The following is a 26,555-nucleotide window of genomic DNA, read 5'->3' as shown; positions in this document are numbered from 1 at the left end:
AAAAAAAAGGGGGGGGGGGGTGTTGAAAGGTGCGTTTGGCTGTAAGGTATAGATTTCAGACATCAATTGCTTCATTTAGCAGGATCCATTCTCCCTGGCCGAGATCTGAGTACAGTACAGATTCCACCCGGAAAATGCACACTTTGAGGCATAATTACAGGAAAACTAGAAAGATGGCAATTTTCAACCTGTGGGCGGTGCCCCTCGCTTTTCCTCGGCCTGGTGGTTTTCTGCATTTTTCCCCCCCTGGCCCAGCTGGCTGCAGAGGGCCTGGCCGCTCCTGCCTTCTGCCTGGCCCGACCTGCACAGCTTGTGAATTCCTGGGGCTGCCTGGAGCTGGAGCTCGGTGAAAGGGCTCCATTCATGCTCCCAGCCCTGCCCGCTGCCTCCTTCGGTTCCCGCAGCTCACTGGCTGCGGCGTCCCATTGCGCGTCTGGGAGTTGTGTAGCCCCGGCATGCCATCCTGTTTGTGGGCAACGTCCCCTTCTGCCACCGCCCTCATCATACCACCTCCTGACCCTGGGGGAGAGAGAGAGCTGCCTATGGCAGGAAGTTCCCTTATCCCCTCCAGAGAGTCTCCTGCACTCGTCATTGTTACAGATTGCCTGTGATCTGAATGAGCAAAAGCTCAGGGGTGAATTGAACCCCCCCAGGGATGGCTGTGTGCTGCTGCCCTGCTTCCACGGCCCCTTCGGCCAGGGCTGGAGATGCTGCTGAGGCCAGAAGGGGAAGGAAGTCTCAGTCATCCCTCAGCAGAGACTCCTGCTGGCGGAAAGGGGGCAGCACATGCCAGGGGTTTTGCAGGCCAGCACCTTCTGCAATAGTTGGGTAGATGAGGATTATAAACTGGGGTGGGGAGCCAGGCAGTAGCAGATGAACTTCTATGGCACCATAGACCCAGAGTAGCCAGCACTCTAAAGGTGGCCAAACGAAAAGCTCGGAGGCGCTGACATCAAAGACTGAGAGATACAAGCTGCAAATTTGTTTAACGTGAGGCAGGTGGCAGAGGAAGGAGAAAGAGACCTGCCCGAGAAACCACACGCCCGTGCGTTCAAAACTGGGCTCCTACACTGAGCCTGACAGGCGGCCTCCTCAATTCGAGGGACTGCTGCCACCACTGCCAAGATCAGCTGAGCCAGAAGCCCAAGGAAACCGCTAGGCAGAACTCAAAAGAACGAAACCCTCAGACTGATCACTCTGTGTGTGACATCATAGAGCCCCCACCTGAGCTCTCTGCATCTGTGATGTCACAGGTGCTCTTTGCAAGTTTTGACAGATAGGCCCAAGAAGAGGGTCTGTCATATTAATTAAGCTCACATGCTGAAAACACTCAGCTTTTTAATTAATTGCAGTAGCATAGACATTTTTCTTCCATCCAAATAGTTGGCCCATCATTTTTTTAGGCACAGGAGACATTATCGGATGCTTTATAAGAGGATTTTGTGCGCAAGGAAACAGAAGCGTCTGCAGTGGTTGGTCTCTGTATTAAATGTTTCCTTTCACAGATAAAGCAGTGTGGTGGCTGCCATGTTAATCCACTCACTGCCTATACATATATAAGTTGTAGATGAGAGCTTCTCCGACGGAGCGCACTGTTAGCCTGCTATTGGACGCACGTTTTCCCTTACCCCTTATTCAGTAAGGGGAGGAAAACGCGTGTCCAACCCGCGGCACCTAATAGCGCCCTCAACATGCAAATGCATGTTGATGGCCCTATTAGGTATGCGCGCGGGATACAGAAAGTAAAATGTGCAGCCAAGCCGCGCATTTTACTTTCAGAAATTAGCACCGACCCAAAGGTCGGCGCTAATTTCTTCCAGCCAGGGAAAGTGCACAGAAAAGCAGTTTTTACTGCTTTTCTGTGCACCCTCCGACTTAATATCATGGCAATATTAAGTCGGAGGTCCCGAAGAGTAAAAAAAGTTAAAAAAAAAAATAAAAATTTGAATTTGGCCCGCTCAATTTTGCCGGCGTCCGGTTTCCGAGCCCGTGGCTGTCAGCGAGCTCGAGAACCGACGCCGGCAAAATTGAGCGTCGGCTGTCAAACCCGCTGATAGCTGCCACTCCTGTCAAAAAGGAGGCGCTAGGGACGCGCTAGTGTCCCTAGTGCCTCCTTTTGCCCAGATCTACCGCTGTACCTAATTTAAATACTGCATCGCATGCACCGGCGAGTGGCCGGTGCGCACGCCGGGAGAGCGGGCGTTCACTCTCCTGGCGGACTCCCGCGGACTCCCAGCGTCCGCTCTCCCGCAGACTTTACTGTATCAGCCCGCAACGAAACAGTAAAGTTTGGATACAGTTTGGAGAGCTCCAGTCCCCCTTCATGAGGTCAGAGCAGGTCGCCTTACTATGACGGCATGGTGAGGTTTCTTTTCAAAGCTGTAAAAAGGCTGGGGGGAGAGAGGGCAGCTGAGGAATGGGTGATGCCTGCAGAGGAGTCAGAAAATGCACAGAGACAGACAGCAGAATTTACAGCTACAGGACAACTGCTAACTTGCTAAGTCCCTCTGCTGTGTCTGTTTTCAAAAGTATCTGATGGTTACAATAGAGCTGTCATGCGTCTGAGAGAACTTGATACCCGCATTTAAAATGTTAAGTCTTTTTGCTTTACAATTTAAAGGCGCAGGGTGGAGATCTTAAAGGTGCTGAGCAGTGGGTTACTTACCCCACCCTCCCTTCCACCTTTCCTTTCTGGATTCTGCTCTAGCGCGGAGTGGCCAGTAAACCCAAATCAGTCTTTCAAAGTCAGAATTGTGGGTCAGGCCACCCTCTTTCCAGTGCTCACGTGTCCAGTCTCCGCGGGCGTCCGAGCTGGCTGCCATCTCACCTTTTAGAATCTCATATTGCCTCTGTGAGCTGAGGCGGTTATTATGTACTCCGTGAGAACAGACATGCCTGGATGTCTGAAATAGATTGACTGTAATGCCTTTTATATGAGGCTATCTAAAAGAGGAACTCAAGGACTTCGGATTGTGCAGAAATGGTACTGCTTGGTTAATCACAACCAAAATATTACCCCTGCATTAAAGACACTACATTGGTTACCAGCATTGGACCAGCCATGTTTTATAGCATTGATATTGGCTATTAAGGCCCTTCATGACCTGGCATTAGATCATTCCTCTATGAGCTGGTGAGAGCTATGCAGTCATATGAATCCGCCCCCCCCCCCCAAGTGAGGGCAGTTAAAATACAAGTACCAGTGATCGGACCTTATTTTTAATGCTGGCTCAAATTGCTTGAATAATCTTTCCAAGGTCATTAGCTGATCTTATTATACCATTTCACAAAACAGTTAAAGGCATTCATTTAAATCTGCTTACCCATGAGTGGCTAGATGAATTCAGTGGTTTTGGGTGCAGTGGGTTAAGACTGGCTTAAAGAAGGGATAGGAACAGGGTTTATGTGGTTGGGTAGCCGGAGGGTATGTTCTATGTTTGTGTTTTATTGTGGGTTTGTGTTTTATTGTGGGTTTATGTTTTAATTTTATTGTTGTTTGTTTTAATCTGCTGTAACCTGCTCTGAGCACAATTTGGATGAATGGAGCCAGATATAAATCACAGTACTGTAGTCACTGGCTCCATTTTTGCAGGAGATGCAGACCCACGCATGGACTCATGCTTGTGATTTTTCTATACGAAAAGCAGAATTACAAACCAGGACTCCAGTAGCCTACCCTGCAGAAATGGAGACATCCCTGACAGCCAGAAGGTGTATCAGCCAGGGAGGAATATTTCTCAGTCTGTGTGGAGTGAGGGTGATGACGGAGCAGCATTCCATCTTGTGCCTTAGAACAATGCAAGTTCTTTTCCTCCCTACATTGCTGCTTCACTTTGTGCCTTTGCCAGTTGCGTTTATCCCCAGATTTCCTCTGTTTATTTATCCCAATATCCTTGCATTCTATCAGCTCTGACGTGTATGTGGGAATAGATGTTATGCAGATTTTGTTAAGACGATGCTGATTCCTCAGCTGCTTGTGCTGTGTTTATAGTTAGGATGCATGTGGGTGGTATCAGCCTGGGTTTTCATGATGAACAGCACAGCAGCAGCAGCTTGCTTTAGTTCAAATTCATTATAGCAGGCCTCGTAAAGAGAGTTGTATTCCTTTTTTTTAGAAACTGTAAATGCTTTCTGTGATCCAGGAATTAAAATGAAAACAGAATCAAAACTTTGGAATTTGTCATGAACATTTCGGAAGCCAGGGTACTGTTCAAAAATGTAAAATTGCTGGGTCTGGCCATGAGCCTCCTACCATGATTGTCACAGAAGCAGCTGGCTACTGTATGATGAGACAAGGGCTGCTGAGGTGCTGGCTGTGCCTGGCAGTGGGCATCATTTGACCTTTCATATCCAGTCATGCCCCTACAGGCAGTACTCTTTGCCAAAAAAAAAAAAAAGGTTGGCCAGCTGCATAGACCCAGAGCTGACCTGAACGTTGCCACTTGTAAATCTGTGGATGGCCACGAGCAGCCCTGCTGTTGTATCTCTCGCTCTGTGCTGCGGAAGGCGGGCTTATGCATGTTAAGGATGAGTGCATCCAGTTTTCCTGCCCGAAGGAGCCTTCCATCCATCCATCCAGCAGCAGCAGGCAGAGCGCCGGCTGCAGCAGCTCCTGCTTGCTCCCCTCTTCCTGGAAGGCTCTTTGCTGATGGTGAAAGGTTTCCGAGCCCCTGCTTTAAACGCCTCTCTGCATGATTTAGAGATGACACGTCTTTTCCTTGCTTTTTATTTGGCAGAAACAGTGCTAGGGGCACTATATTGCGTCAGGCAGTTAAAACAAATTCGGAAGTGTTCCGATAAAATGGAACCTGCTCCGCAGTCGCGGTAAAAAAAAAAAAAGGGGGGCTCCAGTTTGGCAGCGCTTCCCTTTCCCTTTCCGAGGAGAGAGGTTTCAAACGATTGTCATCCGATCCGGCGTTTGGAAAACGAAAGCCCTACCTGCCAGCTTAGCCGAAGCCCTTTTGCAAGTGGGGGGAGGCTAGGGCTTGACTTTGGCAGGCGGAGTCCCCGGAGCTCCCGGCAGCAGGTCTTCTTCTTCTCCTCCTTTTTTGTCTCCCGCCCCGGATTATTGCGGGCAGCCCAGCTCCCGTGCGCTACTTTACTGGCTGCGGTGGCCAAGAGGGGCGTGCGCTGGAGTCTCCCCCCACCGCGGCCGGCGCTGAGCATTTTCTCTCGCCACCTCCGCGCGGCGGCGGCCGCTCGCCTTCCCCCCCCCCCCCCCCCCCCCCCCGCGCGCTCTCCGAGTCCCCGGAGCTGCCGATGCCCTGCGGTGGCGGTAGGTGAGTCCTTTTGCGTGCGGATCGCGCGGCGCGTTGCTCTTTCGCCTGCGCGCAGGGAGCGTGCCTGAGCGCGGGCAGAACGGGCTGGCGCTTTCGCCTCTCCTCTTTGTCTCCGCTGGGCAGGGTGACCGCCTGGGGGAGTGCTGCTTAGGCAGGAATGGGGTGCTTTTTTTTTTTTATTATAACCGAGGAACTTGTAGCGTAACACAGATGGCAGCAGATAAAGACCCAGTGGCCCAACCAGCTGCTTATTTCTCCGCTCCTTCCGAGACTTGGTAAAGATGCGCTTCTAAAGCTGTTCTTTAGGCGACCTGTTCGTATTATTGGAGTTCATTGGTGGCGGGTTCTCATTACCGAAGTTCTATAGGTGACCTGTTCTTATTATCGGAGTTTTGTTTTTTTTAAAGCAGAATTATATGAGTGGAATGATCTAACCAGAGATAAGACTGAGAACTCTTCCAAGTAACATCTGGCTAATTACTGTCAGGCAGAATTCACCGTGAAATGTGATTCAAACTATCTTCAAAAATCGGGAAAAAATATAACCAGATCCCCAGACCTTTCCCTCATTCCCCCCCCCCCCCCCTTGATGGTTGTAACCGGGTTTCAGATAAGCCCAGATGGTGGGTGGGGAATAGGATCACAATGTTGCAGCCCATCTCTACTTCTAATGTTTTTTTCAGACCTATCACATAAACTTCTAGAAGTGCTAACTATTATAAGCGGAGGTCATATTCCGAGAACTGGAGCCCTGTGTCTGCTCTTATGTTTTATAAAGAGCTTGCTTTTATAGTCAGACATCTAAGGGAATTCCTCTAATGTGTGTGAGGGGATCTGGAGATGCTGGAGTCCGTCCCCCCCCCTTTCCATAACATAAAGTAAAGGAGCCCTGCCCCTTTAAGAGAGCTTTTACTACTCTCTCAAGCGAGCTTCCATTTGCTGCCAAGAAGAATTCAGAATTGTGGTTTTCCTCATTTCCTTTGAATTGTGCAGCCATTCGGAGTAAGCCTATAAAAAATAAAACCAGTCCCTGCAAGGAATGGAAGGTTTCTGGAGCTGAAGAGCTGAGAATGTGCTGCCCTGGTGCTGGGGTCGGTCCCGCAGGTACTGCAGACAGGTGAAGGGCGGGTCAGCATTCTGGGTCCTCACCAGACCAGCATCACTCATCAGTTCCCCCTCTGTTTATTCTCACTTTCTATTCTGGGAGTGCTACTTTTCACACAATAATGTAGGCAACCTTTCCAGTATGGCCTCCGACCATGGCAACTGACTCTTGCTGGTGGCTGCATTTATTTTTTTTCCTAAATGACTCAGCCAACCTTAGCAGATTCCATCTGCGGTGGCCACATTAGAGAAACCCAGATTTACAGAAGCATCGGCAAATCTTGCCCTCTTCTGGCTTCTGTGTCCTTCCCAGCTAGGATTAGTGTTTGGAAGTTCCTACACTTTAAGCACTGGCTCTCCTTTTCCTATAGTAAACGTGTAGTTTAGTTCATGCATCATGCAAGGAGATGGAGTTCTGCTTTTCTTAGTGAAATCAATAGCAGAATTAGGATATTTCCCAGGATGCAGTGGAGTAAACCCTTGACTGGCCAAGCCTATTTACCTTGACATGCAGCCATATGGTCACTCTTCCCTAGCCGATGAATCAAGATGTTGCTGTACTGTTGTAACAATCAGTACAAACCTTCCCTTACCCACTTCCAACACCTGCCTCACATATACACCTTCCCTCACTCACTTCCAACACCTGCCTCACACATACACCTTCTCTTAACCCAACACCTGCCTCACACACACACCTTCTCTCAACCCAACACCTGCCTCACATACACACACACCTTCCCTCAACCCAACATCTGCCTCACTCACACACACACACACACACACCTTCCCTCAACCCAACATCTGCCTCACTCACACACCACACACCTTCCCTCAACCCAACACCTGCCTCACTCACACACACACACCTTCCCTCAACCCAACACCTGCCTCACACACACACACACACACACCTTCCTTCAACCCAACACCTGCCTCACACACACACCTTCCCTCAACCCAACAACTGCCTCACACACACACAAACACCTTCCCTCAACCCAACACCTGCCTCCACACTCACACACCCATACACCTTCTCTCAACCCAACACCTGCCTCATACACACACCTTTCTTCAAACACATCCACACCTGCCTCACACACACACACACACACACTTCCCTCAACCCAACACCTGCCTCATACACACACACCTTCCCTCAACACAACACCAGCCTCACATGCGCACCTTCCCTCCATCACTTCCAACACCTGCTTCACATGCACACCTTCCTTCCATCACTTCCATCACTTCCAACACCTGCCTCACATGCACACCTTCCTTCCATCACTTCCAACTCCTGCTTCACATGCACACTTTCCCTCCATCACTTCCAACACCTGCCTCACATGCACACCTTCCCTCCATCACTTCCAACACCTGCCTCACATGCACACCTTCCCTCAACACAACACCAGCCTCACATGCACACCTTCCCTCCATCACTTCCAACACCTGCTTCACATGCACACCTTCCCTCCATCACTTCCAACACCTGCCTCACATGCACACCTTCCCTCAACCGTGTAATATGACAAATATCACATGCCTTCTGTGAAACATCTTAAACATGCAAAACATATAACTTATCCAATTCATTATTGGTAGTGGTACACTTGGATAAGTCTTTTTTTTTTTTAATTTCTGTACAGTGTTTAATAAGTGATACATGTCAGGTTAAACAGAGTTTATGTTGAGTCAAATGGGTCTTTGTGTAAGAAAATGTCACCAGGTACAAGTCTTTCTGGTATGATGAAATGTTACTTTGACACTCAAATTAAGATCCTTATGTTTATCAAAATTGACATTGACTGGTCAGTGGTTCTGTACTAGATCAAAGAGGGAAGTGCCTATGACACTATGTTGGGACAATGGGTCAGTACAGGCTCCAGGAGAGGAGAGCTCCTGAAACCATGCTGAATTACTGGGTCAGAAGTGGCAGTGCCCCTTACTGGTCACTGCCACTATTTCCTATGGCACTCGTAAGTTTGGCCAGACCTGTCTCTGCCTTGCTTTGTTATACAGGAATAGATGGGGTTGTCAACTGCCTCTGGGTCACCTGGACAGGCTAACCTAATCTTGGTTTTACCCTATTGTAGGCTCCATTTTTTTTAGGTGCTCAGCCTATACCGGCAAGATAAAGCCAGTTTCTAGACTTAGTGAGAGAAGATACAGCAAACAATCCATATATTGAAGATAGTGTATAATGTATGCATTTTTGCATTGCTGGCTGTGCTTTATATACTGTGCATCCATTAATCAGAACATTCACTGAATACAGAACTTGTGTCATGAAACACAGACCAATTTTGCAATACATGAGTATGCAATGTGTGTTGTCCTGATAGAGTACTGTGTGAGGTAGTATACCCGAGTATCTAATACCGAGAATACTGTCAGTATATAATACGGACATATAGGTAAATGGGTACAATGGATGTGCTTATGTGATTTTATTATACTTTGCCAGCTTTAATGAACCCCATTGTGCAACTCAATAAAGACAGTCAGCAGAGGAGAATCAGTTGGAGCAAAATATATGTAGACAGTGATCTAAGGGTCTTAGTACTTCTGAAAGGCAAACAAATGACAGAGGTATCCACTCCTACCAACTACTTTACAGAGTAATATAGTAACTTGGTAACATAGAAATGATGGCAGAAAAAGACCAAGCAGTCCATCCAGTCAGCCCAGCAAACTTTATTCTTTTAATTATCTTATTTTTATTCTGTTAATGTAGTACTTGACCCTCTGTGCAGGTTATCTCTATGGCTTCTACTGAGGGTAGTATGTACTGCTCCATGCAGGTTATCCCCATGCCTTCTGTTAAGGATAGTAACTACCGAACCATGCAGATTATCTCAGTGTCTTCCATTAAGGGTAGTAACTGCCACTCCATGCAGGCTATCCACATGCCTTCTGTTAAGGATAGTAACTGCCGCTCTGTGCAGATTACCTCCATGTGTTCTGTTAAGGATAGTAACTGCCGCTCTGTGCAGATTACCTCCATGTGTTCTGTTAAGGATAGTAACTGCCGCTCTGTGCAGATTACCTCCATGTGTTCTGTTAAGGATAGTAACTGCCACTCTGTGCAGATTACCTCCATGTGTTCTGTTAAGGATAGTTACTGTTGCTCTGTGCAGGTTATCTCCATGCCTTCTGCTAAGGATAGTTACTGTTGCTCCGTGCAGGTTATCTCCATGCCTTCTGCTAAGGATAGTTACTGTTGCTCCGTGCAGGTTATCTCCATGCCTTCTGCTAAGGATGGTTACTGTTGCTCCGTGCAGGTTATCTCCATGCCTTCTGCTAAGGATAGTTACTGTTGCTCCGTGCAGGTTATCTCTATGCCTTCTGCTAAGGATAGTTACTGTTGCTCCGTGCAGGTTATCTCCATGTGTTCTGTTAAGGGCAGTAACTGCCGCTCCATGCAGGTTACCCCCTTGTGTTCTGTTAAGGGCAGTAACTGCCGCTCCATGCAGGTTACCCCCTTGTGTTCTGTTAAGGGCAGTAACTGCCGCTCCGTGCAGGTTACCCCCATGTTTCTGTTAAGGGTAGTAACTGCCGCTCCATGCAGGTTACCCCCATGCCTTCTTTTTTCCATTTTTATATTGAAGAGTTTTCAAAATTTAACAAAGTAAAACTTTCTACTGATTAAATGAGAGAACAAAGGCAACTTTTACAAGCTAGCATTATATATAATAATTATCCAGAAACAATCTCTCATCCATCATATAGCAATATGTGAAAGGAGGGGAAGGCGGTGACGGTAAATCAGAGGAGATAAAGGAAATACACACATTGTCAGTAATCACATGTGAGACATCCCGGTTCATAAATCTATGATCCGCCCACTTTAATAGCAGCAACTAATATTCTAGCATTCAAAAATTCATGGAGTTGTTCAGGAGGAAAGAATATATAGGAATTACCTTGAAACTTAATTATACATTTCCATGGATAACGTAGAATTAGCCAGTTCCTAAGTTATTAACTTCTGAGCGCATATTCAGGAAGGCTTTTCTTCGCAATTGCATAGATCTAGCTAGATCAGGATATATACGAACCCTGTCCCCCATAAAAGCTGTTTCTAAATTCCTAAAATAATTCCTCATAACCAAACTCAAATCTTGTTCAGTGAAAAAAGAAACAAGTAGAGCTGATCTATCGACCAGTTCAACATCAGAACTTTCCAAATATTCAGACAAATTAGAAATGTTATCCCTTTCCAAATGTGTACCAAGTTGTGGCACTCTTTGCCTTCGGGGAAGAAAAATAATCTTCCTAATTGAAGGAATTAATTCAGAGGAAATCTTTAGCACATCAGACATGTACTTTTTGAAAGTAATCAAGGGTAGTTCTCCAAAAACTGAGTAGTCTCAAGTTCAAATGCTTTAAGGAATTTTCTAATGTTTCAAGCCTCTTGATGTATGTGTACGGTCACGCATTATTGCTGACTTAGAAGAATGTAGATTTTTCACATCCTCTCCAGTGGCTTGTATAGATGAAGCATGCTCTTGAAGAATACGCTGGTGATCTTGAGAGACTAAGTCCAATTTTCCTGATACTTGATCTAGACCCTGAGAATAATCATTGAACGTAGAAGACATTCCTACAAGGGATTCCAAAGTTACAACCGCCGCTTTTTTTAAACTCTATCTTGGGGCAAGCTTAATTGGAGATCGCAGTTAGTGAAGCTGGGGGAGCGGTTTCATGGACACCTGCTCTCCCCAGCGGCGAAACAAGAGGACAATTTCCAGCCATACCTCCTCTCTCCCCAAGGATCTTCCGAACAGAGGCTCTATCCAGGCTTGCCTCCAACTCTGATGCTCAGTCAATGACACCATCTGGCTGGGGAAGCAAAACTGCGCCTTTGCAGGGTATCCCAGGGACGCTGGCGGTATCAGAGAGAGAAGCCAATGGTGATTGACGCAGGTCAGGAGGGGTCAGAGAAATTTCTCCTGGGGAAAGTAGAGCTCCTCTCACTACCTCGCCAGCAGGAGTAGGTACCCTCAACTCCGGGGTAGGATCCGCGTATTGATAGATGGTTTACGGGTTTGAAGGGGTGGAGGGTTTGGTAGGGAAGATCCTCACTTTGCCCTTCCTCTTATGAGGTATATCGGTTCAAAAGGAAAAATACTGAAAGAGAAACCAGAGAAACTCAGCCAGCTAAAGATGCGGTTTCCTCTCACACGGCCTTCTTGTCTCCCACCCCCATGCCTTCTGTTAAGGATAGTTACTGTTGCTCTGTGCAGGTTACCCCCATGTGTTTTGTTAAGGGTAGTAACTGCTGCTCCATGCAGGTTAACCCCATGTTTCTGTTAAGGGTAGTAACTGCCGCTCCGTGCAGGTTACCTCCATGTTTCTGTTAAGGGCAGTAACTGCCGCTCCATGCAGGTTACCTCCATGTTTCTCTTAAGGGTAGAAACTGCCGCTCAGTGCAGGTTACCCCTTATCTTTGTTTACATCCTTTAGCTACTAGTGATCCTCTGGGTTTTCCCAGGGTCTCTTGAATTCCATTGATGAGGTGCTCAAGTTGTGACTCAGCAAGTCCACTTTTAAAGAAACTGCATTGGCTTCCCATAAGATCTCATAAATTCAAGATTTTAGTTCTAGCTTTTAAAATATTGAATGGAAGATGTCCACCGCATATGTGAAACAGGTTGCTTTGGAAAGCATCTAATAGGTCACAAAGAGGACAGCATCAATTTCAGGTACAGTTGCCATCGGTCAAAGCATTCCAACAGGTTAGGCCCCAGAACAGAGCTCTCTCCATGGTCATTCCTAAAGTGTGGGATGAGTTCTCGCTTGAGATCAGGGAGGTACTTGGCTTATTCAGAAAAATCTGAAGACCTGCTTGATGCTTAATGATGAGAACTAATGTTTTCTGAAAATTGACTGTACTGCTGTATATGTATGTGATTGTTTTTATTGTTTTATTGTGAAGTATGCCCTACTGTTGTACAGCTAATTTTAATTGGAAAAGCGGTCTATAAATTATTTTAAATAAATAAATAAACAATAAATTCCAGGTCTGGTCTTAACTACCTCTACCGGCGGGCGATCCATGCATCCACCACCTTTTCCCTGAAGAAATATTTCACAACGTTGTTCCTGAGTCTCCCCCCTTGAAGCTTCTTCTTATGACCCCTAGTTCTACAGCTCTTTTTCCTTTGGAAAAGGCTTGATGCCCATGCATCATTAATACACTTCAAGTATTTAAATGTCTGCATCATATCCCCCTGTCCCTTCTCTTCTCCAGGGTATACATATTTAGGTCGCATATGGCTTTTGATGCAGACCCCGTACCATTTTGGTTGCCTTTCATTGGACCTCTGAGATCCTGATTCTATTCTTTTTAAGATACGGTCTCCAGAATGGAACACGGTTCTCCAGATGAGGCCTCGCCAAGGACCTGTACAGGGGCATCACCACCTCCTTTTTCCTGCTGGTTATTCCTCTCTCTGTGTAGCCAGCATTGTTTTGGTCTTAGCCACCACCTTGTTACATTGCTTTGCTGCTTTCAGATCATCCAGCACCATCACCCCCAAGGACTCTTTCCTGGTCTATGCATCTCACCTCCCATCATGTACAGCTCCTTTGCATTTCTCTACCCTAAAAGCATTTCTTGTTGGCACTGAATGCCAGCTGCCAAACCTTTGAGCACTCCTCAAAAGCTTATGCCTCAATAAATCTGTCAGTCTGTTTTCCTTTTATTTTCAGCAGGTTGACACTATATAATGGTTTAATGGTTTATTAAGTTTTATATACCGATACATCGGACAGGCCTTCACATCGGTTTACACAAGATAAAACAGGATCAGAAATACAATATTCATAAAATAGTAACAGCTAAAAACTACATAAAGTAAAAGAATAAATTAGCTGTTAAGAAAAGATAAAACTCATAAAACATAAATCAAATAAATAAGATAAACATAGTCATAAAACACTAAAGTTAAAACATATATTAAACTAGATGACAAACGGATAAATAAAATAAAAAGGTAGCTCATCAATATGGTTTGAAACTAAAGCGTGCTTATGCTGTACTGCTTATTTCTGGCATTGCTGATTAATCGATTCTTACTCTGCAAAGGCGCATTTAAACAGCCAGTGAGGGCAGCTACTGGCTGTAGCTGGGGGCAGACACCATGTAGACGGCAGCTCAGGAGAGGTTTAGCACTGGTGCTGTGTAGTAGTGTAGTGGTGTTTGATAACATCCTCCTCCTGGGATTTGTAAAGACGGCGTTTTTCTAGTACACATGGAGCTCGGAGAAGCTCTGGTCTGGCTCTGGGACTTTCCCAGTATAGATGCTGTAATGTCTTCTCCCTAATTAGAGCCAGCTCTTGGTCCCATTGCAGATTTGCTACCGAGTGTTAATCTCCGCCTCCTGTCAGCCTCTCACATTTAATTAACAGCTCAAGACCAAACTGCTCTCCCACCATAAAATGATTTAAAGAGCGCACCAGAGGGCCTCGGCTTTGGTCTCCGCATTCAGAAAGAGACTTGCAGGGGGCAGGAAATTAATCAGCATGCCGAGCTTTTATTTATTTATTTATTTATTTATTTAACATTTTTATATACCGGGATTCATACAAGAAATTTCTTAGCTTATCACTCTTTATTTTTCTGTAGCTAAAGGTATCCGTGTCACGTTGTGTAGGAACTTCTGGAGCAAGGTAGCTTTTGATGAGGAGGAGATGGTTTTTCCAGATGTGCACAGGGCCTGTTCTCAACCAGCCTTCTTGTTTAGCACTCCAGAGCTCAGGTTGCAAGCACGGAAGATGACAGATGCCCTACACCTGTAGAAATTTCAACCTTTGAGACAAAAAGAGGTCATGGAAGATATGGAGATGGTATCCTTGTCCCGTTAACAGTTTACTGCTGCTGCTGCTGCTGCTGTTTTAAGTGTGTCATCTTAAAAGCTTAACATATTTCATTGTAGAGTTCCTTGGGAGTGTTTTTTGGGTATTTTGTGGGTGTTTTGGAGTCCATCACCGCTTCTGAGGAGAAAAGGTGGGTGCTCTATGGAGGTCTTGGGCCTGTGGTTCCCAAACTTGTCCTGTTGACTCCACAGCCAGGCAGGTTTTAGGGATATCCACGGTGAATATGCCTGAGATAAATGGGCATAATGTGGTTTCCAATGTATATAGATTTTTTAATTTTAGAAACTTGATTGACGGTGGGATGCCTGCACAGGTGGCATGATGTGGAGTTGGAGCTTTCCAGCCTGTTCAGTCCCATAAGGACATCTGTACAGGCATTCCAGCAGACATACAGCCTTGCGCACGTCAGCCATCCGTCTCTCTCTTCTGCTGGCTGAGGCACGTGCAGGACCCTTCAGAGCTCACGCTTACTCTCTCATGTCACAGTGTATGAAGAGGTGGTAAACATCGACAGAAGAGGTAGTGGCTCTTTGAGACCCAGTTTTTTGTGCCCGGTGGATCAATGAGCAACGCAGTTTAGACGCCAGTCACCGTCCAGGAGGAAACAAGAACTAAAGCAGGGGTGGCAATGAATGCAAATCTATCTCATGCATCTCCGTTGTGGATGTCATGCAAACCTGGCCTGTTGGTGGTTCTCGAGGGCCAGGCATGAACTGGAGCAAGAGAATCAATAATCTGCCAATAACTGTGTCGGGGTAGTCACTTGCTCACTAGAATGGGGGTGCTGAAGTGCGCAGAGGAAGAAAGCTTTCCTGTCATCTGGGCACTCCTTAGCGGCTGCTAAAAATATTCCCTGTCTTACAAAGCAAAGGGCTGTAAGTGCAAGCAGGCATTGGATGTGGCCTGCAGGTGGCACTTGACACCAGCCCTGGCAGCAAAGAGAGGGCAGTAGAAAATCCCTGTGTCAGGTTGGGATCTTGTTTGGCCTCCCCTGCTCTGCGCATCCAGCCTGAGCCATCCAGAAGGGTTTGCCCCTTCACAACCCTCTCACTTCCTTCTTCTCATTTGCCAAGTCTTACAAGGAGTCAGACTTTGAAATTTAGATGGCTGTTTTGTCTTAAGAGCTATAAAGGGAGGATCGCCGGGGTCCAGCTGTTCGTGGACAGCATTGGTAACCGTATTGCTCTTGCAGCCGTCCTCTGCCAGATGTTTCCATGTTCCTGCAAGAAGATTTGATAAAGTTATGTAATAAAGTTCTGGTACAGTCTCTCCTGTTTGATTTAATTCATCCAGCTGAAAGAGGCCAGGATTCATGCTGCCAAAATGCAGTCAATAGATACTGGGGAAGAGAATTTTTTTTGATGTTATGACTATGCTAGAAAAGCAGGAAAAGATAAATTTTAGCAAATGGGGCATGGGACTGAAAGATGTTTCAGGAGAAAAATTACAGCCATGAGAAATGAACATAAAACAAAAGAGTATGGGATCAAATAACGTTAGTAAAACAGGAGAATGCAGCTCAATGTGGCATTGGCTCAGAGACATCAGTATGGTGAAGTAATAACAGAGGACTTCATAATGCCTCTGTATTGCTCCATGGTGATACCACACCTTGAATACTGTGTACAATTCTGGTTACTGCATCTCAAAAAAGATATAGTTGCGATGGAGAAGGTACAGAGAAGGGCAACCAAAATGATAAAGGGGGTGGAACATCTCCCCTATGAGGAAAGACTAAAGAAGTTAGGACTTTTCAGGTTGGAGAGGAGACGGTTGAGGGGGGATATGATAGAAGTGTTTAAAATCATGAGAGGTCTAGAATGGGTAAATGTGAATCGGTTATTTACTCTTTTGGATAATAGAAGGACTAGGGGGGCACTCCATGAAGTTAGCAAGTAGCACATTTAAGACTAATCGGAGAAAATTCTTTTTCACTCAACGCACAATAAAGCTCTGGAATTTGTTGCCAGGGGATGTGGTTAGTGCAGTTAGTGGAGCTGGGTTTAAAAAAGGTTTGGATATGTTCTAGGAGAAGTCCATAAACTATTATTAATCAAAAGGGAATAGCCACTGCTTGTTATTGGCATTCATAGCATGGGCTCTATTTAATGTTTGGGTATTTGTGACTTGGATTGGCCACTGTTGGAGACAGGATACTGAGCTTAGTGGACCCTTGGTCTCATCCAATATGGCAAGTCTTGTTCTTGTGGGATGGGAAATGACACACGGATGGGAGAAATTATATTACATTGGTGAAGTAGGAAACTTATATTGAGAGAGTAAGGAATAATAATGCATAGCCATAAGAGCGCTAACAGGGGCATGGCAAGAAATGATAATGCATCATTTTACTAAATAATAAAGTATCAACATTATATGGAAAACAATACCCTACCAGCTGAATCAATAAAGACAGGGACAGCAAGGGGCGAGTGCCGTGCAAAGCTCAGGACAGAAGCAGAAGACTATTCCCCTTTGCAAATGATTTGTTGGCCAGGACTCTTGTAATTCAGTGAGGGAAGGGAGGACTGAGCCTTTTCCCTTTTGGAAGGTGAATCTGGGCAGGACATTGCAGAGAGAGTGCTCGGGGTGGATGGAAGTTGGTCCAGCATCATTCCATGGCCGTGCACGAGTCACAGAGCAATCTCTCCTCTCTCTCTCTCTCTCTCTTACTGTATGTGCCGGCATGCAATGGAGAAGCACAGTGCACAAGTGCAAGCCAGCACCGCCCACTGGCCCTGTGTACCCACATCCAATGGGAAAGCCGTTTAGTTCACTAGTGCTGGGACTGTCCTCCTAAATAGGAATCCTCTCTTCTCCTCAGTGTACTAGGAGAAGGTTTCTTGAAACGCAATAGGATACGATGTCTGTTGGAGCGGATGCTTTTTCTCAAGTTTCCATATAAATTGTGCATTGATAAATAACAGAAACAGATATGCTGTTTCCAAAGGACAAGTCTCATTCCTCTGGTCTTCAGAGGTGACGCCTTTGGTGTCCTTGTCTATCTAGTCTGATTCCGGGCAATGATATGTGGGAGTCTGAGTTTTTGCTAGGTCTTTAGCACTGCTATTTTTGCTTTTATTCTTCTGTAATATTCTCTTTTGCTTACCTCTTGGATTCCACATCTTGATTTGCTGTATGAATGAAACTTGCTGTGATACATTATTTTCTTGTTTCAAACTGGAAGTATTTGAAAGTTGATTAATAACTAGAAAAAGTAAAAACAAGAACCTAAAGATGTACATTTGAATCTACAAACCTTTTAGATATCTTTGGGCCAAAATCTGTAAAAGATTTTCTTCTTCTTCTGTGCCTAACTGTATAAAAAGTTAATTGATGAATAACGTTCTTCGCAGGTGGTGATTCCTTTATAAAGGAAGAGATGCTGTAGTTTCATGGCCTCACAGGCCTCCTCTTCAGACCTCTGGTGCACAGTACAAAATGACCTTATTTTAACTATTTATTTAAAAAATTTTGTATACCGTCGTTCAAAATACATCACAACGGTTCACAAATAAAAATATAAAACACAAGAGTGTATATTAGCATTTTACAGCACACATTCAATTCATAGTTACTTCATTCTCAAAAACAAAACCAGAAATTAATTAATTTATTTATTTTATTTTATTTTATTTATTTTATTTATTTAAAAACTTTTATATACCGGTATTAGTATGCATACATCATACCGGTTTACAATGTAACTTTAAAGGTAGAAATTACAATGAACAGGGAGGGCGAACAAGGAGGAGTATATAAAGAGCAGGAGGTGGAGGAATTAAAGCAATAAATAAAAACGGCAACGGACTATTTACAGGAATATACAAGGCGTAGGCAAGATAATAGTCCTTAGCTCTCAAAGTTGTTATCCTTTCTCAAGGTTGTCTGAGTAAGCTTTTTCAAACAGCCAGGTCTTTATGGTTTTTAAAAAAATTTTTAAACTCTGTTTCTAGTCTCAATTCAGCAGGCATTGTATTCCAAACACTGGGACCTGCAATGGAGATGATCCTCTCATGAACTAACTTGAGGTGGGCTGTATTTACTGAGGGGATTTGGAGAAGGCCTTTGTTGGCTGATCGTAATGTCCTATCTTGACTTGAAATGATCTCTGTTGGAGAAAAGCGGCAAACCAACTGTTAGTATTGCTGGATAATCCAATAATCCAAAACCTTCTATTAAGGAAAGGTTTACAATCTTTCTAATTGTTGGGGCTATCAGGTGTGCAATTGGTTTTAGGGCCGTCATGTTGATAAGAGTCTAGAGGATGATTTGCTGGATTTAGCTTTCTAATTATGCTTTCGATTTCCAGCGAGGAAACTTCTTCAAAGGAGGACCACTTCGGTATCTCTTTCTTTATCATTTTTATTTCTTGCGTCTTGGTGGTTGGGATTGTATTGACAAGGTTGTCGACTTTGTTTTTGAAAAATAGGGCTACTTCATTACATGTGGTTTCAGTCAGTTGCATTGATTCACTATTAGATGATTTTATTAATTTTTTTACCAAGATAAATAGAGTTCTAGGACTATGACTAAAACAATGGAGCTTATGTTTAAAGTAATCCTTTTTTGTTTCGTTAATGAGATTTTTATATTTATTTAATTGGGATCTATATATACCCAATGTTTGTGAGTTTTTATTTTTTCTCCACAGTTTTTCAAATTTCCGATTATATTTTTCTGATACTCATAATCTTCATTGATCCACACAACTGGTCTAGGCTTATAGCCCAGGACTGACCCTACAGGTTTCTCCCCTCTCATCATACTGTCCAGGCCTTCTTCTTCAACCCTGCTCTGGAAGGACCCCATGTGGGATGGAGGTGTCCAGTTTCTATGCCCATGTATCTCCTGCCTCTTTGTTCAGGTAGCCACCTAGTAGACAAATTACTTCTCTTTTTGGACACCTGTACAATGGGGGCAGTGCATGCAAATCTCCCTCATGCATATTCATGGTGGATATCCTGAAAACCTGACCGGCCGGGAGTCCTCCAGGATTGGTTTGGGAACGACTGATCTAGACTAATTCCAATATTTTCACACTGGCCACCAAATGGCTTTCAGATGGCAACAAAGTTTAATCATAGCCAGTTAGGGCCAGACTCAGAATGGTAACATAGGAGAAAAACCTATTCACAATGATGTAATATTCAGAATACATGTATCCATCTCTTGAGCCCACCATTCTTAGAGGTATCCCTGAGCCCTCCAGTCCCAGAGGTGACAGGCTCTGCATCCCTGCACCCATCCCCTGAGCCCTCCAGTCCTAGAGGTGACAGGCTCTGCATCCCTGCACCCATCCCCTGATCCCTCCAGTCCTAGAGGTGACAGGCTCTGTATCCCTGCACCCATCCCCTGAGCCCTCCAGTCCTAGAGGTGACAGGCTCTGTATCCCCACACCCATCCCCTGATCCCTCCAGTCCTACAGGTGACAGGCTCTGTATCCCCGGACCCATCCCCTGATCCCTCCAGTCCTAGAGGTGACAGGCTCTGTATCCCCGCCCCATCCCCTGAGCCCTCCAGTCCTAGAGGTGACAGGCTCTGTATCCCTGCACCCATCCCCTGATCCCTCCAGTCCTAGAGGTGACAGGCTCTGTATCCCTGCACCCATCCCCTGAGCCCTCCAGTCCTAGAGGTGACAGGCTCTGCATCCCTGCACCCATCCCCTGATCCCTCCAGTCCTAGAGGTGACAGGCTCTGTATCCCTGCACCCATCCCCTGAGCCCTCCAGTCCTAGAGGTGACAGGCTCTGTATCCCCGCACCCATCCCCTAAGCCCTCCAGTCCTAGAGGTGACAGGCTCTGTATCCCTGCACCCATCCCCTGAGCCCTCCAGTCCTAGAGGTGACAGGCTGTGTATCCATGCCCCATCCCCTGATCCCTCCAGTCCTAGAGGTGACAGGCTCTGTATCCCTGCACCCATCCCCTGAGCCCTCCAGTCCTAGAGGTGACAGGCTCTGTATCCCCACACCCATCCCCTGAGCCCTCCAGTCCTAGAGGTGACAGGCTCTGTATCCCCACACCCATCCCCTGATCCCTCCAGTCCTACAGGTGACAGGCTCTGTATCCCCGGACCCATCCCCTGATCCCTCCAGTCCTAGAGGTGACAGGCTCTGTATCCCTGCCCCATCCCCTGAGCCCTCCAGTCCTAGAGGTGACAGGCTCTGTATCCCCACACCCATCCCCTGATCCCTCCAGTCCTACAGGTGACAGGCTCTGTATCCCCGGACCCATCCCCTGATCCCTCCAGTCCTAGAGGTGACAGGCTCTGCATCCCTGCACCCATCCCCTGAGCCCTCCAGTCCTAGAGGTGACAGGCTCTGCATCCCTGCACCCATCCCCTGATCCCTCCAGTCCTAGAGGTGACAGGCTCTGTATCCCTGCACCCATACCCTGAGCCCTCCAGTCCTAGAGGTGACAGGCTCTGTATCCCCGCCCCATCCCCTGAGCCCTCCAGTCCTAGAGGTGACAGGCTCTGTATCCCCGCACCCATCCCCTGATCCCTCCAGTCCTAGAGGTGACAGGCTCTGTATCCCTGCACCCATCCCCTGAGCCCTCCAGTCCTACAGGTGACAGGCTCTGTATCCCCGGACCCATCCCCTGATCCATCCAGTCCTAGAGGTGACAGGCTCTGTATCCCCGGACCCATCCCCTGATCCCTCCAGTCCTAGAGGTGACAGGCTCTGTATCCCCGGACCCATCCCCTGATCCCTCCAGTCCTAGAGGTGACAGGCTCTGTATCCCTGCACCCGTCCCCTGAGCCCTCCAGCCCTAGAGGTGACAGGCTCTGTATCCCTGCACCCATCCCCTGAGCCCTCCAGTCCTAGAGGTGACAGGCTCTGTATCCCCGGACCCATCCCCTGATCCCTCCAGTCCTAGAGGTGACAGGCTCTGTATCCCTGCACCCATCCCCTGAGCCCTCCAGTCCTAGAGGTGACAGGCTCTGTATCCCGACACCCATCCCCTGATCCCTCCAGTCCTACAGGTGACAGGCTGTGTATCCCCGGACCCATCCCCTGATCCCTCCAGTCCTAGAGGTGACAGGCTGTGTATCCCTGCACCCATCCCCTAAGCCCTCCAGTCCTAGAGGTGACAGGCTCTGTATCCCTGCGCCCATCCCCTGAGCCCTCCAGTCCTAGAGGTGACAGGCTCTGTATCCTGCACCCATCCCCTAAGCCCTCCAGCCCTAGAGGTGACAGGCTCTGTATCCCCACACCCATCCCCTGATCCCTCCAGTCCTAGAGGTGACAGGCTCTGCATCCCCGCACCCATCCCCTGAGCCCTCCAGTCCAAGAGGTGACAGGCTCTGTATCCCTGCACCCATCCCCTGAGCCCTCCAGTCCTAGAGGTGACAGGCTCTGTATCCCTGCACCCATCCCCTAAGCCCTCCAGCCCTAGAGGTGACAGGCTCTGTATCCCCACACCCATCCCCTGATCCCTCCAGTCCTAGAGGTGACAGGCTCTGTATCCCTGCACCCGTCCAGAGGCCTCCAGTCCCAGAGGTGACAGGCTCTGAATCCCTGCACCCATCCCCTAAGCCCTCCAGCCCTAGAGGTGACAGGCTCTGAATCCCTGCGCCCATCCCCTGAGCCCTCCAGTCCTAGAGGTGACAGGCTCTGAATCCCTGCGCCCATCCCCTGAGCCCTCCAGTCCTAGAGGTGACGGGCTCTGTATCCCTGCCCCATCCCCTGAGTCCTCCAGTCCTAGAGGTGACGGGCTCTGTATCCCTGCCCCATCCCCTAAGCCTTCCAGTCCTAGAGGTGACAGGCTCTGTATCCCGGACCCATCCCCTGATCCCTCCAGTCCTAGAGGTGACAGGCTCTGTATCCCTGCACCCGTCCCCTGATCCCTCCAGTCCTAGAGGTGACAGGCTGTGTATCCCCACACCCATCCCCTGAGCCCTCCAGTCCTAGAGGTGACGGGCTCTGTATCCCTGCCCCATCCCCTGAGCCCTCCAGCCCTAGAGGTGACAGGCTCTGAATCCCTGCGCCCATCCCCTGAGCCCTCCAGTCCTAGAGGTGACAGGCTCTGTATCCCTGCATCCAGCCCTTGGGCCCTCCAGTCCTAGAGATGGAACGCTCATCATCATTGTATTAGGCCCTTAAGCTATCTGCTGCCTCTGGAGGGCCATTATTTTGTTACAGTAGCTCTTGCTCAGTTGAAGCAATAAGGCCAGTAATAAGGGTGTTTTGTGGCTTTGCATGGAGGATGCCAAACCAACAGAACCAAACTGTTGATGTAAATAAAACTTGGCTCAGGAGAAAAGGAAGACTGAATGAACAGTGGGAAAAGTGCTTGGCATTTTCAGAACATTGTTTTTGGATGAGAACATTGTATTTATATGACCAGTGCAAGGGGAATAATTAGAGTAGGACGAGGAGCTGCCGGCCAAGCATGTCTCCATTTCTCAATTTGTGAGATGTTTACTAGGTGGATTTATGAGTTCCCACTGCTTGGCAGTAACAAATGTTGACATTTTTCTTCTTCTTTAACAAAAATAGCTTGGGCAATACACACAGAGTCTCCTAAAAATTAGGGATCAGAGAAATTGTTATGCAAAATTTAGAGCCTACTTGAATTTTGTGGCCTCAGGTTTTGGCAAAAGGAACTTTTGGTGTTTGTGTTTTGTTGAATTCCACTTTCCTTTGTAACTAATGTTGGAAAAAGTAGGGATGTGTTAAACTAATGGCAGAGCTCTCCCAGCTGTCCCTGCTCCCTTCCATATCCTCTGACCAATAGAAGAGCTCTCCCAGCTGTCCCTGCTCCCTTCCATATCCTCTGACCAATAGAAGAGCTCTCCCAGCAGGCCCTGCTCCTTTCCATATCCTCTGACCAATAGAAGAGCTCTCCCAGCAGGCCCTGCTCCCTTCCATATCCTCTGACCAATAGAAGAACTCTCCCAGCTGTCCCTGCTCCCTTCCATATCCTCTGACCAATAGAAGAGTCTCCCAGCGCTTCCTGCTCCCTTCCATATCCTCTGACCAATAGAAGAGCTCTCCCAGCAGGCCCTGCTCCTTTCCATATCCTCTGACCAATAGAAGAACTCTCCCAGCTGTCCCTGCTCCCTTCCTTATCCTTTGACCAATATTTATTTATTTATTTATTGATTTATTTAAAATCTTTCTATACCGTTGTTGTTATATACCATCACAAATGTTTACATAAAGGCACATATAGAAATTAGGTAATTGTATATGATAATCCTATCTATAGGAAATGCCATTACAGTCCGGTAACATAGTTTCATAATAATGATTATTTGCTAAATGTTATAAATCTTGTCCTTTCCTATGTTTATCAGTATTAATTACCTGTATAACTCTATCGGAAAGTATATTTTGTTTTATGTTAAAGTTGAAATAACATAATAAAATCATACATATTGGGCTAGGTGCTGTGTTCTGATGTTCTGCTGCCAGATTTCGTTATTCCACTATTCTCCATTCTCTTTGTAAAATGCTTGTTTGAAAAGCCAGGTTTTTAAACTCTCTTTGAAAAGGTTGAAATCTGTCTGTAGCCTATTTTCTAAAGGCATAGTGTTCCATGGTATTGGTCCGGCTAAGGATAATGCCCTATTTTCTAAAGGCATAGTGTTCCATGGTATTGGTCCGGCTAAGGATAATCTTGCTGATTTAACAGAAGGGATGGTTAGGAGGGCAGATCTCAGGTTTCTGTGTTGGACATGAACACGTAGTGCTGTGTTCAGCCATTCTGCTTTTACGTTGTGAATTAATTTATGTATTGTGCAGAGTGTTTTGTATTGTACTCTGTGTTCTATAGGTAGCCAGTGAAGTTCTGCTAGAGTTTCAGTAATCTGATCCCTTTTTCTTTTGCCAGTAAGTATTTTTGCGGCAGAGTTTTACAGTATTTGGAGTGGTCTTATTGTTGTGTATGGTAATCCTAAAAAAAAGGGCATTACAGTAGTCGGTGCTAGCAAATATTAGTGCTTATAAGACTATTCTAAAGTTTGTAAATGTTAGCAAAAGTTTTAGTTTCCTGAGAACCATAGGTCTAGCGTAACCTTCCTTGACTTTTAGTGATACGTGTTGTTTTAGGCTGAGTTTCGTGTCAATTATCACACCAGGGTTTCGTACTTTTTCAGTTAATTCTATTTTCTGATTATTCTTAAGCAGTATTGGGGTTTGGATGACCGTCATATTTTTCCATTCTAAATATAGGAATTCAGTTTCCTCGATGTTAATAACTAGCTCCATTTGGTTTAGTAGTTGTTTTATGATGTTTAGGTACAATAGAAGAGCTCTCCCAGCTGTCCCTGCTCCCTTCCATATCCTCTGACCAATAGAAGAGCTCTCCCAGCAGGCCCTGCTCCCTTATGTATCCTCTTACCAATAGAAGAACTCTCCCAGCTGTCCCTGCTCTCTTCCCTATCCTCTGACCAATAGAAGACCTCTCCCAGCTGTCCCTGCTCACTTCCATATCCTCTGACCAATAGAAGAACTCTCCCAGCTGTCCCTGCTCTCTTCCATATCCTCTGACCAATAGAAGAACTCTCCCAGCAGGCCCTGCTCCCATCCATATCCTCCGACCATAGAAGAACTCTCCCAGCAGGCCCTGCTCCCTTCCATATCCTCTGACCAATAGAAGAGCTCTCCCAGCTCCCTTCCATATCCTCTGATCAATAGAAGAGCTCTCCCAGATGTAGGGATGTGTTAAACTAATGGCAGAGCTCTCCCAGCTGTCCCTGCACCCTTCCATATCCTCTGACCAATAGAAGAGCTCTCCCAGCTGTCCCTGCTCCCTTCCATATCCTCTGACCAATAGAAGAGCTCTCCCAGCTGTCCCTGCTCCCTTCCATATCCTCTGACCAATAGAAGAGCTCTCCCAGCTAGATTTGAAGAAAGTGCAACCATCGCAGCTCACATCAGCTGCAGGCCGAGGGGCACAGAGTGGCGGCCTGTGCGTGTAGAGGAGGGGCGGACCCGCCGGGCAATAAGGATCATTGGCCCCTAACCACCCATCCGAGGCTAGAGAAAGTGCAGTGGGCCCTTGGGCACTGTCCTGTTGTGCGAATGGTCAGTCTTCCCCTGGTGTAGAGAGTTTGAGGTGAATAATAGAAACAAAGACGATGTCAGCCGATAAGGACCTCTGGACCCACCTAGTCCACACCTTGTGCTTGGCTTCTGTGTGGTCATGTCTCATTTGACCTGTGGTCCCCTCCTTCCCTCCCCCTCCAAGGTCCCTTTCTGCCTGCCCCTGCATGCCTGAATTCTGACCCTGGTGTGACCCCTTAACTTCTGCTGGAAGTATGTTCCACTTCCAGGTGTCCACCACCTCCTTTCGAGGAGAACATGCAGCCTTTCACATCTCAAGCTATTTCTTTCAGTGCAGCAATTTGCAGTGCTCTCGCTATGATGTTCATTGACTAGAAGTTTGGTTCCGTTGTGTGTAAGAAAAATGGCTGCCACTTCTGCGCCCATGTGCTCCTGTGTCTTTATGATAGCAATAAAAGGCTGTCGTGTGCAGGGGGATGGAGGTGACTGGGGGATGTCCTCCTCATGATCTCTAATACTGCTTTATTTATTTATTTATTGGGTTTTCTCTATACCGGTGTTTGGAATTACCGTCACATCGGTTTACAGCAAAGTACAGGAATATAACATTAACAAATAATAAAATAAAAAATACACGAAGTGAATAAATCATAAAACTCAGTACAATTATTAACGATAATAAAACTCAATATACCTGAATTAAGCCACTGTTCATTTTACAAATAAATAGAGTAAAAAGATAAGGTAAAATAATGCAAGCAAACGAATACAAATAAATAAAAGCAATAAGAAACAAATAAAAAGAGCAAAATAATCCAATTTCGTCTTAGCACAGTCCATAATGTGTGAATGTAGATAGTAAAGGAATTAGCTTAGCCTATGCAGAAGAATATTTGTGATACTTGATGGAGGGGGAAAAAAAGCATTGTACTCTGACAAGGAGCACCGCATCGCCTGGTTCCATGGTAACACGTTCGTTAAGAAATGCATGTAGACACCAATCAAGGCAGCTCCTGAGCCTGCCGTAAAGAACAGAGCAGTAGGAATCAAGACCCTTTGCAACAGGGAAAAGATGATCTTCTATAAAGCTAAGATGGCCGGATTTCGTGGCCGTGGTGGGTGACCTTTGACTTCTGTGTGTTAGGATTCGTGGGTTTTGTGGATCCTTGGCCCGAGGCGAATGTTGTTACAGCCTGAGGGGAGGAGCCCCACAGGTCCTCACCGTCAGGGGGCATGGTCTGCAGTAGTAGGAGACACAACTGTAGTATAGT

At 46.5% G+C, this 26,555-nt stretch overlaps 1 protein-coding gene across 1 annotated transcript in view; it reads left to right on the top strand.

Moving 5' to 3' along the window:
• The window catches only part of ZNF469 (zinc finger protein 469), a 506,485-nt gene that overhangs the window by 365,275 nt on the left and 114,655 nt on the right, over nt 1-26,555 (top strand). The window lies entirely within an intron of this gene.

This window comes from Rhinatrema bivittatum, chromosome 7 (genome assembly GCF_901001135.1).
Source record: "Rhinatrema bivittatum chromosome 7, aRhiBiv1.1, whole genome shotgun sequence".
NCBI lineage: Eukaryota > Metazoa > Chordata > Amphibia > Gymnophiona > Rhinatrematidae > Rhinatrema > Rhinatrema bivittatum.
This window is presented reverse-complemented; position numbering and strand designations above follow the sequence as displayed.